This window comes from Carettochelys insculpta, chromosome 12 (genome assembly GCF_033958435.1).
Source record: "Carettochelys insculpta isolate YL-2023 chromosome 12, ASM3395843v1, whole genome shotgun sequence".
In the NCBI taxonomy this organism is placed as follows: domain Eukaryota; kingdom Metazoa; phylum Chordata; order Testudines; family Carettochelyidae; genus Carettochelys; species Carettochelys insculpta.
Window position 1 is genome coordinate 20982652 of NC_134148.1, and position 16748 is coordinate 20999399.

The following is a 16748-nucleotide window of genomic DNA, read 5'->3' on the forward strand; positions in this document are numbered from 1 at the left end:
AAGCTTAATTCAATTGGATGGCAAAGGCTTTTCCTCTCCTTGATTTACATTATGGCAGAAAATCCCATGCCACTGATCTCTGATTTTTAATTTTTTTTGCCGGGGTCCTGAGGTCATGAGACTAGTTCAAGTCCTCCCTGGGCTAGATTTCCCCTTCCCTGGGGCAGCAGATTGTGTTTAATCACAGATTTCATTATCAATTTTCAATTCTATAACACAGTCATGATACAGTGCAAACTAAATGGCAAGGAATTTCTGTTACTTACAACATAAAATCCTGTTCCCAGCAAGGTTTGATTCCTTTTGGCTGTTTCTACACATGCCACTTTCAAACAGCCCAAAACATGCAAATGAGGCACATATGTAAATTCCTGGCACCTTATTAGCATAAGGTCATGTGATTTGGAGTCTCAAAGAGCATCTTCCAGACTCCAAATCATGTGACCTTATGCTAATGGGGCACAGGGAATTTACATGCGTGCCTCATTAGTATATTTTGGGCTGTTTGTTAGCAAACAGCCCTTCTGCTTACTGTGGTGCTTTTTAAATTTTGGACTTTTAAGACAACATAGGTGTTAAATGTGTCTGAAACAGAAACAAAAAATTAATTCTATGTTTCATTTATTTGGTGCTAGGAGCTGGGTGCACTGACTGAGGCTCATGGGACTCACACTATGGGGGATAGCAGTGTAGACTTTCCCACATATCTGGAGTCCGGGTTCTGAAACCCACCCCTCTATCCAGGTCAAAGCCAAGGCTCAAGCCTGAATGAGAATATCTGTGTTGCTATGTTCAGCTCTTAAAGAAGGTCCCCAAGCACGAATCAGTTGATCAAAGCTCTAAAACTGGGACCCACAGTTCTTGTTTGTTTGTTGCAATGCAAACACACTTTTATACTCCAGAGACCATGGACTTAACTCTAACTACTACACCACCCAGACAGAGGTGCCTCTTCATTCTGTGGCTTAACTACGAACACCCCATTAATCATGGCTCTCTGTGCAGCAAACTAAATTTAAACAAAGCATCCCTAAAGAAGCTACAGGGAAGGAACTGAGGTATGGTGTTCACCTTATAACATGTGCATAAGTGTTCTCCTTTCAGGAGCATATTCAATAGAGAACTACTTCCCGATAGCTAGGTGTGGACAAAAGTGGTGCATTAGTTACAGAAAGAAGAGGCTTACATGGCAGCAGCTACACAATGTCATAAGAAAAGCCTGTCTCCTTAAAGGCATGTAGGTACCTAGTTCCCATTGAAACCAATGAGTAAATAAGTTGCATGTGCATTTTGCATGTGCAACAATGGAGACCATTTCTGAAAATCTGCCTCACGTTATGCATATTAGAGTCAATGTAACATAAGGATATTTCCAAATTATGTTGTTACCTTATATGATGATCTAGACTGCAATGAATGGAATGAACTGAGAGAAACACAAAGCTAGGCACTAATGTAAATCTCAAAGTGGAAGCAAAGATGTAAATAACAAGATGCTTTTGACTCAGTCCTCAGTTGCATTGCAGCAGAATTTGGTGTCAAAGTTGTAGAAAATGTGAAGTCCTCAATTTTGGGACAGGACAAAGATCAGACTCGTCTCTGGCAAAAATTAGTAACAGAGAGATAGTCGTGTTAGTCTATATACTATCAAAACAAAAAGCAGTTCAGCAGCACTTAAGTATTTAAAGTGTAACACTTAAGTCTTTAAAGTGCTACTGGACTGCTTTTTTGTTCTGGCAAAAATTAGAATAGTCAGTTCCTGGTCTGGTTCAGTACCACCACTAACTTGTACAACCATCATTTAAAGATCTTCATTCATGAACAGGCACTGTCGATGTATTCAGCCAGGCTGACAGCCACATCAGCAAGCACAGGGTCAGCCACCTTTCCAAGGCAGAGTGTCGAAATCTGACCTTTTGACATCTGTGTGGTCCAAGTGCCACTGATACTTTTAAAAAGTCACCAACAGCCTTATTTAAAACAGCTTAATTAATAACTAAATTAAGATGCAGAGTTTTATCGTTTAGGTGGTGACTGGTAGCATTGGTAGCAAGTTGGTCTTCTGTTAATCCACTGGCAGCTTGGCTTTGAGCAAGCCCCCAGATGCATGGGGGAGGAGGGAGTGGGGTTGAGCTCCACCCTTGCATGCCAATGAAAATCAGCTCTCATGCCACTCTTGGCACCATTGCTGGGGGTTGCTGACCCTTGAGCTAGCACATGGTAATATTTTATTAAGGCACTCTGGTATTTTCAACCAGTATGAATTTGTGAGCTGGGGCTCAAAAGGCATTGCCACTTGACCAATATGCTAATTCTGCCAAAAGAGGAGCTCTCATTTAGCAACAAATTAATGGGAATAAATTAGTATGAGTAAATAACAATCTTTCCCCAAGTCATCTGTTTACTGTTAATGTACCAAGCATCTTAAATACCATTTCATTGCTCTTGCATAGAGCAAACTATTGACAACTTCAATATGGATTTAGAAATCTGAAGAGGCTGTTCACGGATTAAAAGTTTCAAATATACAATTCATTTATTATGCATAGCAACTCTGGATACATATATATATATATATATATATATATATATATATATATATGTATACACACACACACACGCACACGCTCTCTCTCTCTCCCTCTCATATAAATATCTCCCTATCCAGCATTAAAGTTAACATAGTTGCAAATATTCTGGCAATTTGCAAACAATCCAAGAATGGATGAGAAACAGAACAATAGGCAGATTAACCTTTAACACACATATTTAAGAATCCCTATTAAATCCACCTTTAACTACAGAAAACCTACTGATCGCTATACTTATCTACACCCTTCTAGTGTCCATCCTGCACATGTGACTAGATCCACTGTTTACAGTCAAGCTCTTAGGTACAATTGCATTTGCTCTGATCCAACTGACAGAGACCAAAAACTACAAGAACTTTACCAAATATTCATAAACCTGAATTACCCACCAGGAGAAGTAAAAAAACAAATTGACAGGGCCAGATGAATACCCAGAAACCAGCTACTCCAAGATTGGCACAAAAAAGCCAAGAACAGAACACCACTGGTCATCATCTACAGCCCCAACTCAGACCACTGCAACGAACTATTAAAGACCTACAACCTAACCTTAATCAGGATGCCACACTCCAGAAGGCCCTGGGTGACATGCCTGTTCTCTCCTACAGACAACCTCCCAACCTCATGAGGATCCTCACTAACAGCCACAGTCTATACCCCAGGAATACCAGTCCTGGAACCTTTCCCTGCAACAAAGCCCGCTGCCAGCTTTGTCCACATATCTTCTCTGGAAATACCATCACTGGACCTAACCAGGTTACTCACAGAATCACGGGCACTTTCTCATGCTCCTCTACTAACATCATATATGCCATCATGTGCCAACAATACCCAGATGCTTTGTATATTGGACAGACTTCTAACACCCTTAGACAAACGGTCAATGGGCACAAAACAGACATCAAAACACTCCAGATCCACAAACCAGTTAGTCAACATTTTAATGGAATGGGCATTCTGTCAATGACCTAAAGGTATGTGTGTTACTGAAGAAGAATTATCGCACCGTTCTGGAAAGGGAAACAGCTGAGCTGGCTTTTATATTCAAATTCGGCATATTAACACATGTTTTAAATCGTGATGGGAACTTTCTGAGTCTCTATAGGGGCTCGTCTGCATACTTGGCTCAGTCTAATTCTTGACCTTCCCCCCACCCCTCCACTCTCTGATTTGCTCACCTTGATTATCTTTTTCTGATTTGTCCTCCTTGCTTACTGTTTTTGGTTCTCTGTGCCTTAAATATTGAGTCTGTTCTGGTCTGGCTATGGTCTGAAGAAGTGGGTCTGTCCCACGAAAGCTCACCTAATAAACTATTTTGCTAGTCTTTAAAGTGCTACTTGACTGCTTTTTGCTTTAACTCCATGTTTTCATCCACATTTGACTGCTTCACTCACCTCTCACACCAAAGTCTGTCTCACCAGTTTTGAAAAGTGGAACATGATTGTTGCTTCCCCAGCCCCTTCCTCACATAGCTGAGTCCCTCTGAAGAAAATCCTGACTTCCCAAGTTGTCATTTTTTTCCTCTCTTACCTCAACTCTTATTTGCTATGTCCAAGGAGTTGTCTCTCCCTGGTTGACTCCTATGCGTACAGCCTCAGTGGCTCATTTCTGAATTTAGTTGTCTCCAAAGTGCTTCTCCCCAGTCTCTGTCCTCTCCTTGAAATCTCATCAGTTACTTCTGAAAAGAGAGAAAAGGTGGATGAGGTCCAAACAGGCCTTAGGAGCAATCAACCTGGGCCCAAGCCAGAAGACAGCTCAAAGGGCTTGAGCTTTCTCTCACTGGTTGAGGCAGGATTTCACTTGTCTGCAATGCAGACTCTCAGCTCCAGGCTCCTCCATCCACTCACTCCTCAACTTGCTGGATGAGGCCTCTGGCTCCCACTAGCACCAAGGAGCAGTGTGAGCCATCACTGGTAGCACAATGCGATTCCCAGCCCTCCATCTCCCGGAACAGATTTAAATCCCTCCTCTCTGATCCTACCTGCTTGTGCTGCTCATGCTTCAACAAGGGTAGAGCCTCACAGGGCTGGGACTGAGCCAGGAGAGAAACTTTCTTTGTGTGCATATGAATGAGCAGGCAGGAGGAGCTGGGCTGGGCAGAACATAGGTGGTAAGATACCCAGAGAAGGATCCAAGCTTGAGGCGTAAAGCTAGGCAGGGAAAGATAGGAGGAACCAGCTGAAGATGCCGGGGACAGCTGGGCCAGGCACTGAAGTGTGAATGGAGGGGATTGGGATGGAGGATAGGTGTGGAAAGGAGGAATGGAAGCAGCGAAGTTTCATTGCCTTGCTTCCTTGTGCTGTTGCTTTTATGTGTTTAGCACTTGTGATCTGGTTATTTTTCTTATTACACTGCATGTCTAAAGCACTTATTTTAAGAGAGGAAACAAATTCTCTTTTTAGGGAGAATGAAAGACCTTTTGGGATGTGATGGCCCAGAGCTGTGGCAGGCAAAGCCCAGGATGAAGGTTACACTCAGCTATCAGGATCAGCTATTTCTTTTTTGCCTTTCAAATGGATTTTGGGTCTTGGCTGACATCCCAGCCATCCTGTCAAAGACTTCCCTGTGGCCTTCTGACATGCACACAGAGTTATCTCCCTGCTGAGTCCCTATCCTAGCAGGAGAGGGTAAGAGGAAGGCTGTAGCATGATTCCCCACCTCCATGCAGCCAGTGGACTATGCTTGCAACTGCCATACTGGCATTTCCCCATTTATTCATTATGAATAAAATCATCAGCAGAATTTGAAAATATTGTGCAAAAAAAATTTAATTATGGATGCTGAATTCCCATAGGACTATGAGGTGCTGAGCAATCGTGAGGTGGGAATGGCACTGTGAATAGAGATCCGTGGAAGAGATCTCTGAATGAGGGCTCACTGGGCAGGAGTGTTGCAGGGGAAAAGGGGGTGGGGGGGGCTGTGCAGTGGGGCATGCTGGCAGCCCAGGGCTGGAGTTGAGGATACAGGTGACAAGGAAGCACAGGGGTTAGGGATGAAGGTGACACTGTACGTAGATTAGGGACAAAGGTAGCACAGGACAGGGTGAACAGGTTGGGAACTCTATGACTGTCAGGGAAGATAGGGAGTGCCATGCCCACAGGCGCATAAACCACACATTTGCCCAAATTGGGTTGTGAATAAGAATATGCCTAACTTGAGGATGCTTTAGACAATATGCGTCATGTGCCATATCAATTTCTGCTGAATGTGTCTATCCTATTTTCATGTGTGTCACTCTTTCAAGTTAAATTAGAAACATGAGGTGCGGATCTGCTTACAATTCTAAAGCTGCGTCTACACATGCCGGCTACTTCCAAGTAGCTGTGCCAACTTCGAAATAGCGCCCGCCATGTCTACACGTGGCGAGCGCTATTTCGAAGTTGAAATCAACGTAAGGCGGCGAGACGTCGAAGTCGCTATCCCCAACAGGAGATGGGAATAGTGCCCTACTTCGACGTTGAACGTCGAAGTAGGGCACCTGTAGACAATCCACATCCCGCAACATTGAAATAGCGGGGTCCGCCATGGTGGCCATCAGCTGAGGGGTTGACACACGCTCTCTCCAGCCCCTGCGGGGCTCTATGGTCACCGTGTGCAGCAGCCCTTAGCCCAGGGCTTCTGGCTGCTGCTGCTGCTGCAGCTGGGGATCCATGCTGCATGCACAGGGTCTGCAACCAGTTGTCGGCTCTGTGGATCTTGTGCTGTTTAATGCAAGTGTGTCTGGGAGGGGCCCCTTAAGGGAGCGGCTAGCTGTTGCCCGGGAAGTGCTAGTCTGCCCTGTGACCCTGTCTGCAGCTGTTCCTGGCACCCTTATTTCGATGTGGGCCGCTTTGGCATGTAGACGCTCCCCTTCAGCACCTACTTCGATGTGGTGCTGCCCAACGTCGACATTGAACATCGATGCCACCAGCCCTGGAGGATGTGCAGACACTATTCATCGAAATAGCTTATTTCGATTTCGCTACATCGAAATAAGCTATTTCGATGTAGCATACACATGTAGACATAGCTTAAATGTGCTAATGAGGATCATTACGGAGGCTCTGGCAAGTTAATGGCTCAGTGATCAAGTCAATAACCCATGAATAGTCTTGTTTGTCCTGTTAGCTCAAATTGTGCCTCATCCTAGAAGGATATCTGGCCAGACCACCTGATGCTGAAATCCATTTTGGATCTTGTGTATTTCCCCTCAAGTGAGAAAAAATGTAAGCCATTCTGTAAATGTAAGTATCTATTGTAAATTAGAGCACAAATGAAACAACATTTGGTGTGCCTTATGCATTCATTTTAGGTGAAATTATTATGCATTATGGAAATGAAAAGAAATGTGAGTATGTTTTCCATCTCATGAATGTAATTAATAATGACTGTGCTTCTCAATGAAATGAAAACTGTATTCTGAGAAGGTGGCTTAAGTGTGGTAGTTCAAATGATCTTAACAGTCATCTTTGTTTAATCTAAGTATTTTTAAGCAATTTGCAAGGGTTACCACAGGCATTAGTCAGCCAGCCACTGCTATATTTTACCGCATTTATCAATCTATAGATAAGTTTATCTTGTGAGCTAGTCATTACACAGAATTAATTTATTTCAAGAACTTCAGTTTTAACAGGCTGTACATTAATTCCATGATGTGTGCGCACTACAATCTATATTTAGGGTTGCTTAGCTGGGTAACATGGGAATTTGTTCTTGCATCACCAAAAAATGAGGCATGCTTCACAAACTTAAGTACTGCTCCTTCACTAAATCTGCAAGTGGTGTGCAAGGCCAGAGGTATGTGCAGATTTGCTGATACAGGTCTCAGATTCCTAATCTATTGTCATGCGCTACTCATTCTTGTACACAAGTAGTACATGCTAGTGCCAAAGTATGTCCTAGAGTACCTCAGGTTAAAGATTTTGTATTATTTTACTCTACTGTTATGCAAAATCTCTGAATTCTGTAATTTGCATTTGACTACACAGATAAGTTAGCTGTCTGCTGCTACCTGAACCAGGTCTTGCCTCTCCAGCCATTTTCCAGCCCTTGATCCTGGAAGCTGACAGAAAACAACCCTAGGCAACCATATTTCACTCAATGTCATGGATTATTGTCCCCATCCGAACCTGCCAGCTACAGATCTGTGGAGCTTCTGATCCTATCCTTTCTTTTCCAGTGTCTTTAATGGGCACATTCAGGGACAGTCCCTGTTCGCCTTTGGCAAAACTACAAACACTGCACCACCAGATATCCCTCACTTCAGTATCACAGGGGTTTCATTTGTCTCAGGACCTTCCGGCTGCTTTTTTCCCCAGGCAAATGTACACTACAAGTATTAACAGGGTAGAAAATAACATTAGTAAATATTATGGACTTTACTCTTATTTTGAAAATGCTGTGGTTCATTTCTCCCCTTGTAAACAGTAGAAAATTTTGCATAACAAACTCGCATGACCTTATTTATTTTACCCTGAACCTGATGAACTTGTTTAGACTGTAGACCTATTACTATTTTTAGCTTAAGCTGGTTTACTTTCACACACTGCATATTTGCTCTTAAAAGAAAAAAAAAGTGTTCACCTAAATTTAGAGTACAGGAAGTGAAACTTACCAGCTGCTCCATTCAATCTTCCTTTTTCACTATTAAAAATAAAATAGAAATACAAGTAACTATATTAATTTCTACAATACTTTTAGAAGATTTTTATCTGATAGTCTTCTAAAACTAAACAATGTCCAGTTTTTTAAAAAGTCTTCATAATTTAAATATGCAAATGAGCTTTATATCAAAGTACAGGTTACGCCTCCCAAAACTGGGATTATCTGATCCATCAATGTCCATGGTTTGCCAGGACCATGGATGTTCCTGGACCAGACAGTCTTAGCTGAGATGGCTAGTGGTAGGACAGCCAGTGGCTAGGACCCCACCCTGCTTGGAGGGAGCCCGGTAATGGGAGAGGCGGGGCAGTGACCCTACACAGGGGAGCCCAGGGGGGCTTGTGTCCCTGGGGCTGGCACTGGCAGCTCGGCCCAGGCTGGCATCTGTGGGGCCAGTGGCTGGGGCTGTGACCAGCATCCCAAACAAAGCCAGAGCCAGTGGCTAGCGACTAATGCCTCTGTCAGTCCAGCAGGGGCCAGGACCAGTGATAGCCTGGCCAGGGCCACCAGGGCTGGAGTTATGGGGGGATGAAGGTGGGGAGGTCAGCGGGGCAGAAGCAGAGCCAATGGCAAGGAAGTACAGCAGACTGGCTGGCAGGGACAGAGACAGGGCAATTCCCCTGGTTTGGCAAATGTCCTTGTTCTGGACCAGTCAGGTTTCTAGGGTGTAGGAACTGGGAGGTAAAGCTTATAGTGTCTGAGACAATATATCATAATATAAAACAAAATTACATAATTGGCACACTCTTGCATCAAAATATTGTCCAAAATTTTGTCAAGAATGTAAGATCTCAAATATCTCAAGGAAAGAAGAAAATATAGGAAAAATGTATCTTAAGTAAATACCTGATATATAATTACAATATAACATGCATTGATTTAAATCAATGCTAAACAATTGACTTCAGTAATAACATTTCAAATATTATTTTGAAACATTCAGCTCCATACACCTGACTGGGTCTGAGCTAAAATTTTAACTGGAAGTCATGGTAGGTTTTCAGATACGTGTCAGATATACCCAAAGTGAGATTTACCCAAGACTACAAGGGAAATGTGCAGTGGAGCAGAGAATTGAACTTAGGTTTCCCAAGTCCCATGATAGTCTAATGGTCATGACACAATCCTTCTCATTAGTGCAACAGGGCTTATTCATCAATACAGGGATGGTACCTCCGACATCAAGGCCATGTTTTTCCCAGGCTGAGTTCTGAGTTTGTCAAAACCAAAAGGGAGATCAGATTTCAGTGGCCAGCAAACTGAAGCATTGGCTGGAAGAACCAATCTCCTTACCATGCTATTCCAAAGCCACTCACTTTACTATGGGGAATTTTGAATTAGGTTCTGTTACAAGAAGTGATGGTATAAAGACAGAATTATAGAATTACAGGCTGATTCTTTCCAAACAATTTCTAGATCAAATGTTCTTGGCTTACATGTAAAAAAAGATGCGGGCTGGGGATCATCTGGCTCCCACCCACACAGACTTGATAACTCTGTCAATGATGCACAAAGATAAATAGCAAGGTCCTTGCTGTGGTGCCTTAGCTATGATATTAGGAGCAAAAAGCAGGATAGCTTTGTTTCCATCAATCAGTGAAGTAAACAGATATGATAGAAGCCCATAGAGATCACGTCTGTGGAGAATAAAGTGTATGTTTACATGTTAAAAGGCACATAGACTGGAAAGAGTAAAGGTTGTTTCCAGTATTGTGTTCCCCACCCATCAGTAAATTGCACTGGCAAGATGCCCTATTTGTAATATCCATAAAGAAACACGAGTCTGTTACATACTTTTTTCTTAGTCTATGGATCGATATTTAGTTTTTATGGGATGGGGAGGATAGAATTAAAAATGAGTATGGTCTGAAAACAGAAACAGAAAATGAAGTTCCTCTGAAGTTTGAGTGCAGACGGAGGGGAGACAAATGCCATGAAATTTGAATGACTGTGTGTCAGAAAGGATGAGAAGCTGAAACAAGAGCAGTAAGATTCCATTAGCATTTAATGCTTCCTGTCTCTGTAGCTGAAAAATAAGACACTACTCCAGAAACAAGCAAGGTCTCCTTCCTCAGAGCCCCATTACAAGAAGAAACATTATTATGATCAGGGGAACTAAGAGTCAGGTGGAATAAAATACAACATATTCTACATGTCATCAAATTGTAGGTGAAATCCTGGGTCTTAGAAGTTCTGTCAGCTGTTTTGGGTCACTCTACACTATATTGTACCTGGGGCAGAGTACACAGGAAACTTTTCCTCCCAACTGTGCTTTCCTCCTCTTGGTCAAACCTGCACGCTGGGGAGTCCAGGGAGTTCTGTTTGAATGGAAAGAGAGAAAGGCAGTAGGTTCATTACAACTTTGGACCAGTCACAAGAGCTAGCAGCTGTGAGAGGGCATGCAGCATCCCCAACTGTAAGTGGTGTGCAAACTCACCTTATGGTCCCTGAAACTCTAAGGGGATTTCTGTTTTCTGAGGCACAGGTTTAAAGTAGGTCCCACTGGGGCAGCATGACTACACATACCTACAATGCTAAGCTAGGTCACATATTAAGACCCCATGATTAAGGGGTTTGTACACAATATAGACCTCATAAGAGACTCAGCATCCTATAAAGACCTTTGCAACTCCTCATTCATAACTGCAGGTAGGGATCACTTAGGCTGCATCTACACTACAGTGCTCTTTCAAAAGATCTCTTCTGGAAGATATTCTTTCAAAGAGAACATCCACACATAAAAAAACAGATCAAAAGAGCAACTCACTCTTTTGAAAGAACGGGCCAGGGATTGAAAAAATCTGGCACCATGAGGACACCTCTTTTGAACAAAGGGCATCTACATGTGCTTCTCCCCCCCCCCCCCCCCCCCGCCCCCCCGGTGCAAAGAATCTTTTGGAAAAAGGTGCTCTCTCTCATCTGGGAGAGAAAGAAGGCCTCCAGAAGAAGTGCCACTTTCTTTCAACAGGAATTTGAAAGAGTACATTTTGTGTGTGGATGGTCTGCTTGTGTTTTTTGGAAGAGGACCTGATTTCCCTGAAAGGACTTGCTTCTGGAGATGTAGCCTCAGAGTAAACTATGTCTATGATGATATACTGGAGGAAGTATACACACTGGACAGACTCCAGGAAGCCTCAGTTAGGCAGTGCTGGTATCAGCCAGCCAGCCCTTTAAAGAAATGAGATGGCCAGCCTCCTTGTGACAGGCAACCCAGAAGAGAATGAAACAACCCAAGCAAACCTGGGGATAATTAATTCCCTAAATATCTGGAAGGCAGTTAATTAAATGAGGAGCACCCACAGGCCTAATAAGAGGCTTAGGAGAGCTGAGTCAAACAATGGTCCTGAATAGAAAGGGAGCTCTAAAGGAGTGGAGTCAAATGAGGCAATAGTTCCTCCCCCCAACCCTCACAGGTAGTCCTGGGAGACTCTCTGGGCAAATGGGGGAAGGACTGGAGAGCTCTCCAGACAGCTGAGGAGTCTGAGGCCTTCCACCAGCTGCTTCTTCTACTGTAAGCTTGCAGCTTTGCGGTTAGAACTCTGACATTTGGTCCTGAGGCTGGGGTAAGATTGAGCCTTTTAAACCCTTGACTGAATGCTCCTTTCAGAAGACTTTATTAAAGGGAGATCATCTGCAGCAAAGTGGAGTGGAGTGTTTGGTTTCCCCTTTATCAGGCTGTTTGAGTGACATTAGGAGGAGTAATTGAGGTAGGGCCCAGTACAGCCACTCTTACCTCTCAGAATTGCTTGGCCAGAGACAGTACCATATTTACAGCTTGTTGCCAGCAGACTCTCCTTGCTGCATAGCACAATCCTGTTTAATAGGGTGGCAAGGGCTCATCTTACCCAGACTGCAGTTCAATTTCATCTCTACAGTTTCTCACCCCTTTTTCCCCAGGCTTGCAAAAGGTCTCCAGCGGCTGCCTCTTCTACTGTCCTGACCTAAAGCTGGTCTGCCTTGTTCTCAGTTTAAGCCTTTTTACACAGTCATTCCTACACCTCTCCTCCAGTCCTCTCACTCACCCACCTGCAGAGGCTTTTTAAAAGGTCTTCATCAAGCCTGCAGTGGAGTCAACTGGCCCCAACCTGCTCAAGCCAGTTTCCTCCCAGCTGCTACTGATTGCCCTGCTGCTCTCTGCTTACATTTAGCAGGTTCCCCCCCTCCCCGCCCTTTTGTGTTGCTAGTCTCCCACTCTGCTGGAGCCCTCTGGCCTGTCCCTGCTACAATAGTCAATTTATATTAATACCTATGCTCTAAAAACATGGCCAGTGTTTCTTAACCTTTTTTTATGAAGCACCCCTTTAAAAAATAAGTACCCCCCATACTTCTCTCATGTACACCTAAGGGTATGCATGCCACCAGTTGAGAAACATGTAAGGTAATCTGAGGTTTTGAAACAAGTGCCATTCAACCTTTCCAGATTACTGCACCCTTTTTAGTAGTCAGATTTGTTTTGCATACCACCAAGGTACACCTTGCTTAAAAATGACTTACTTACAAAAACATGCAAAAATACCACAGAAAACTAAATATTACCAAAAACTTGCTGACTTCTACCATCTTATTAAATAAATGAAATTGGAATAGAAATATTGTACTTACATTTCAGTGTAAGGCATATGAAGCACTAGAAACAAGTCATTGAATGAACATTTAGATTGTACTGACTTTACTAGTATTTATTATGTAGCTGGTTGTAAAACTAGGCAAACATATAGATGAGTTGATGCACCCTCTGGGAGATGACAGTGTACCCCCAAAGGTACACAGACTCCTGATTGAGAAACACTGGACATGCTTCCTGGGGCTCAGATCTGAATTATTGGCTATGTCTACACTAGACCCCACCCCTTTCAAAAGGGGGTTGCTAATGAGACACTTTGGGATACTCTAATGAGGTACTGAAATGAATATACAGCACCTCGTTAGCATAATGGCAGCCACAGCACTTTGAAAGTGCCGCTTTCTATTGCGCACGGCTTCTCTACATGAGGTCCTTTTCAAAAGGACCCTGCACACTTTGAAATCCCATTATTTCTATTTGGTTATAGAAATAAGGGGATTTCAAAGTGTACAGGGTCCTTTCTAAAAGGACCCCATGTAGGCAAGCTGTACATGATTGAAAGTGACACTTTTGGGCTATGTCTACACGTGAACGCTACATCGAAATAGCTTATTTCGATGTAGTGACATCGAAATAGGCTATTTCGATGAATAACGTCTACACGTCCTCCAGGGCTGGCAACGTCGACGTTCAACATGGACGTTGCGCAGCACCACATCGAAATAGGCCTGTGAGGGAACATCTACAGGCCAAAGTAGCACACATCGAAATAAGGGTGCCAGGCACAGCTGCAGACAGGGTCACAGGGCGGACTCAACAGCAAGCCGCTCCCTTAAAGGGCCCCTCCCAGACACAGTTGCACTAAACAACACAAGATACACAGAGCCAACAACTGGTTGCAGACCCTGTGCATGCAGCACGGATCCCCAGCTGCAGCAGCAGCAGCCAGAAGCCCTGGGCTAAGGGCTGCTGCACACAGTGACCATAGAGCCCCGCAGGGGCTGGAGAGAGAGCGTCTCTCAACCCCTCAGCTGATGGCCGCCATGGAGGACCCCGCAATTACGATGTTGCGAGACGCGCAACGACTACACGGTCCCTACTTCGACATTCAACGTCGAAGTAGGGCGCTATTCCTATCCCTTCATGGGGTTAGCAGCTTCGACATCTCGCCGCTTAATGTCGATGTTAACATCGAAATAGCGCCCAACACGTGTAGCCGTGACGGGCGCTATTTCAAAGTTAGTGCCGCTACTTCGAAGTAGCGTGCACGTGTAGACACGGCTTTGAAGTGCTGTGGCTGCCGTTATGCTAATGAGGCACTGCATTCATTGAAGGGCCTTATTAGCATATTCCAAAGTGTCTCATTAGCATCCCCCTTTCAAAAGGGGGGTGCTAGTGTAGACCCAGCCACTATGTCTACACCACAGAATTATTTTGGAATAAACAATACCGCAACAGCTTATTTAGAAATAGCCTCTATTTCCTGTCTACACAGCCCCTATTCCAAAATATCTATTTCAGAATAGCAGCTATTCCTCTTAGAATGAGGTTTACCAAATCTGAAATAAACCATCTGCTATTTCGATACTACTTCAAAATAACTGTTGCATTGTGTGGACACTCGCAAAGTTATTTCGGAATAACGGCTATTATTCCAAACGAACTTTGCTGTTGAGACATGAATAAATAAGACTTTACATATCCGTGGGGAAAGATGTTATCTAGCCTTTACTGATCGAAAGCAAACTCAGCACCACTACTCATAGAGAAGTCATGCTTGTTAAAGTTGAACCTTGCCATTATTTCTAAGTCAAAAAAGTCTCTTAAAGTTTCTTTTAAAATGATCTTAAAAACAGGAAGAGAGCTATGAACTTTCCCTATTAATCCAATATATGGAGTCATAGTAAACTGGCATAAAAGAGCCAGCACTACTACCATACAGGACTACTTGGGCTACACACACAGTAATGCATAGCCATATATTTTACTATTGGAATTGGTCGCAGACTGCAGTAGGTAATTGTCAATAAAGGACAATAAAATGCCAGGACTCCCAGACCCTGGTGCTGAAGACTCCTCTCACCCATTAATGCATTCTGTTCTGTTTCCCTCTCCTACCAACCTCTCTTTTCTTTCCCCTTTTCTTCCAGACACTCCCAAACCACCTCCCAAATTGGACTACACTGGCTATTCAGCAACCCGAATGACCCCTCTACTTCTCAAACTCAGTACGTTTTTTGTGCTCAAGCCCGAGGAGAAGATGCTATCAAACTGTCTCAGTGTGAGCCACAGGCAAATCCTGAAGCAGAACCCAGGCAAAGCAGCAGTTCAGCCAGCCTGCAAGTGCTTCAAAACTTTCTCAAATGTACAGACGCTTGGAGCCTGTCTCCGGGGGAAACTATGCAACCAATATTATTCCCATCCTCTTTAATATGCAGTGCATATCAACACTTCACAGAGACGTGCTTAGCCAGTGACTACAAAAAGCTTCTTACTCCACTGAATGTTATTAAGCACTTACCTTTTACACAGAAAAGTTCCATTCCAGCAGAAGATTATTTTAAAGAATAATAAATAAAAAACAAACCCCTGTTTACAATGGGATGAGGTTTATTCCTGCTTTGATAAGAACTGTCAGAGAGAGAGGGAAGGCTGAGGGAAAATATGTGTCTGTATGTTTCCTTTTTCCCTCAGCCTCCTCTCGTGTTTCAAAGGGACCAAAGCCAGCCATCTGACCAGTGGATTTAAAGAGCAACCCCAAATCCTCCTTCTCTGTATATATGGTCTAAGACAGCATTTCTAAAATTATATTCCTCAGAACACTGGTGTTCTGTGAACAACTCACAGGTGTGTTGAGGGAGTTTGGAAAAATACACTGATGGTATATATTTTCCATAATTAAAAACAGGTACAATGTTACTTCATTGCTGTAATACCTGATTACAATACATTATGTACATGTTGCTGTTTGGGGTTTTTTGTTTTGTTTTGTTTTGGTTTTTTATTTTTTATTTTTTTGGTCTTACAACAATTTTTAACAGATTTTTCAGAAGTGTTCCACATAAAAAATACTATAGTTTGGTGTTCCATGGTCTCACAAAGTTTAAGAAACACTGGTCTAGGAGATACAAATGGAGGAGAGAGATTACAGCTGTTTCCTCACTCTTGGATACAGCTGCCTTAAAAACCTGTAAAGGCAGGGGCAACCCATTCAGTGCTCCATCCCACTCCAGTGAAATAGTTTTTCCCAATATCTAACCTGGACCTTCCATTCTACAAATTGAAACCAGTGCTTCTTTCTCTGTCACTTGCCAGCACTGAGAATAGCCTCTCTTGGGGTGGAAACCTAAGGTTCTCTCATTCTGAAACTGGGTCTTACACTATAATACTCTGTGTACCAGCCATGCTTCCCCCATCAGGCCTGCCTGTTTTACTCCTGTATGTCTCCCCTTCAGAAGCAGTGGTGAATATACTTTACTCTTAGCAGTTAAAACAAAATATAAGAAATAATGCAAGGTTTATGTAACACTGATAGAGCTGGGTTGCTGGCCCCAGAGACAGAACCTGCAAGCATAGGGTCAAAAGCCCTGCACTCTGCCACCTGAGCTAAAGGCCAACTGGCTCTCAGTCAAGGCTGCAGAGCAGAGACTTCACTCACCCCAGATGAGGTCTCAGTGCCTCTGGGTACTACATTTATATACACATATATTGTATCTATAGTTTATATCCCTCCTCCCCACTACCCACAAAATAAAAAAGATGAGGAAAAACCAACTGCTTCAGATCCTGTGCAGGGTCTGTTTGTGTATGACTGTTCCTCACAAATAGTTCCTGAAAAGTGCCTGTCCTCTGGAGAGAGACTTTTAATTCTCAGGGTCTTTTTGAGCTGTGTATTCCCAACCTGGGCAAAACGGTTGTGTAATGTGGTTGTCAAGGAATCTGATGCTTCACGC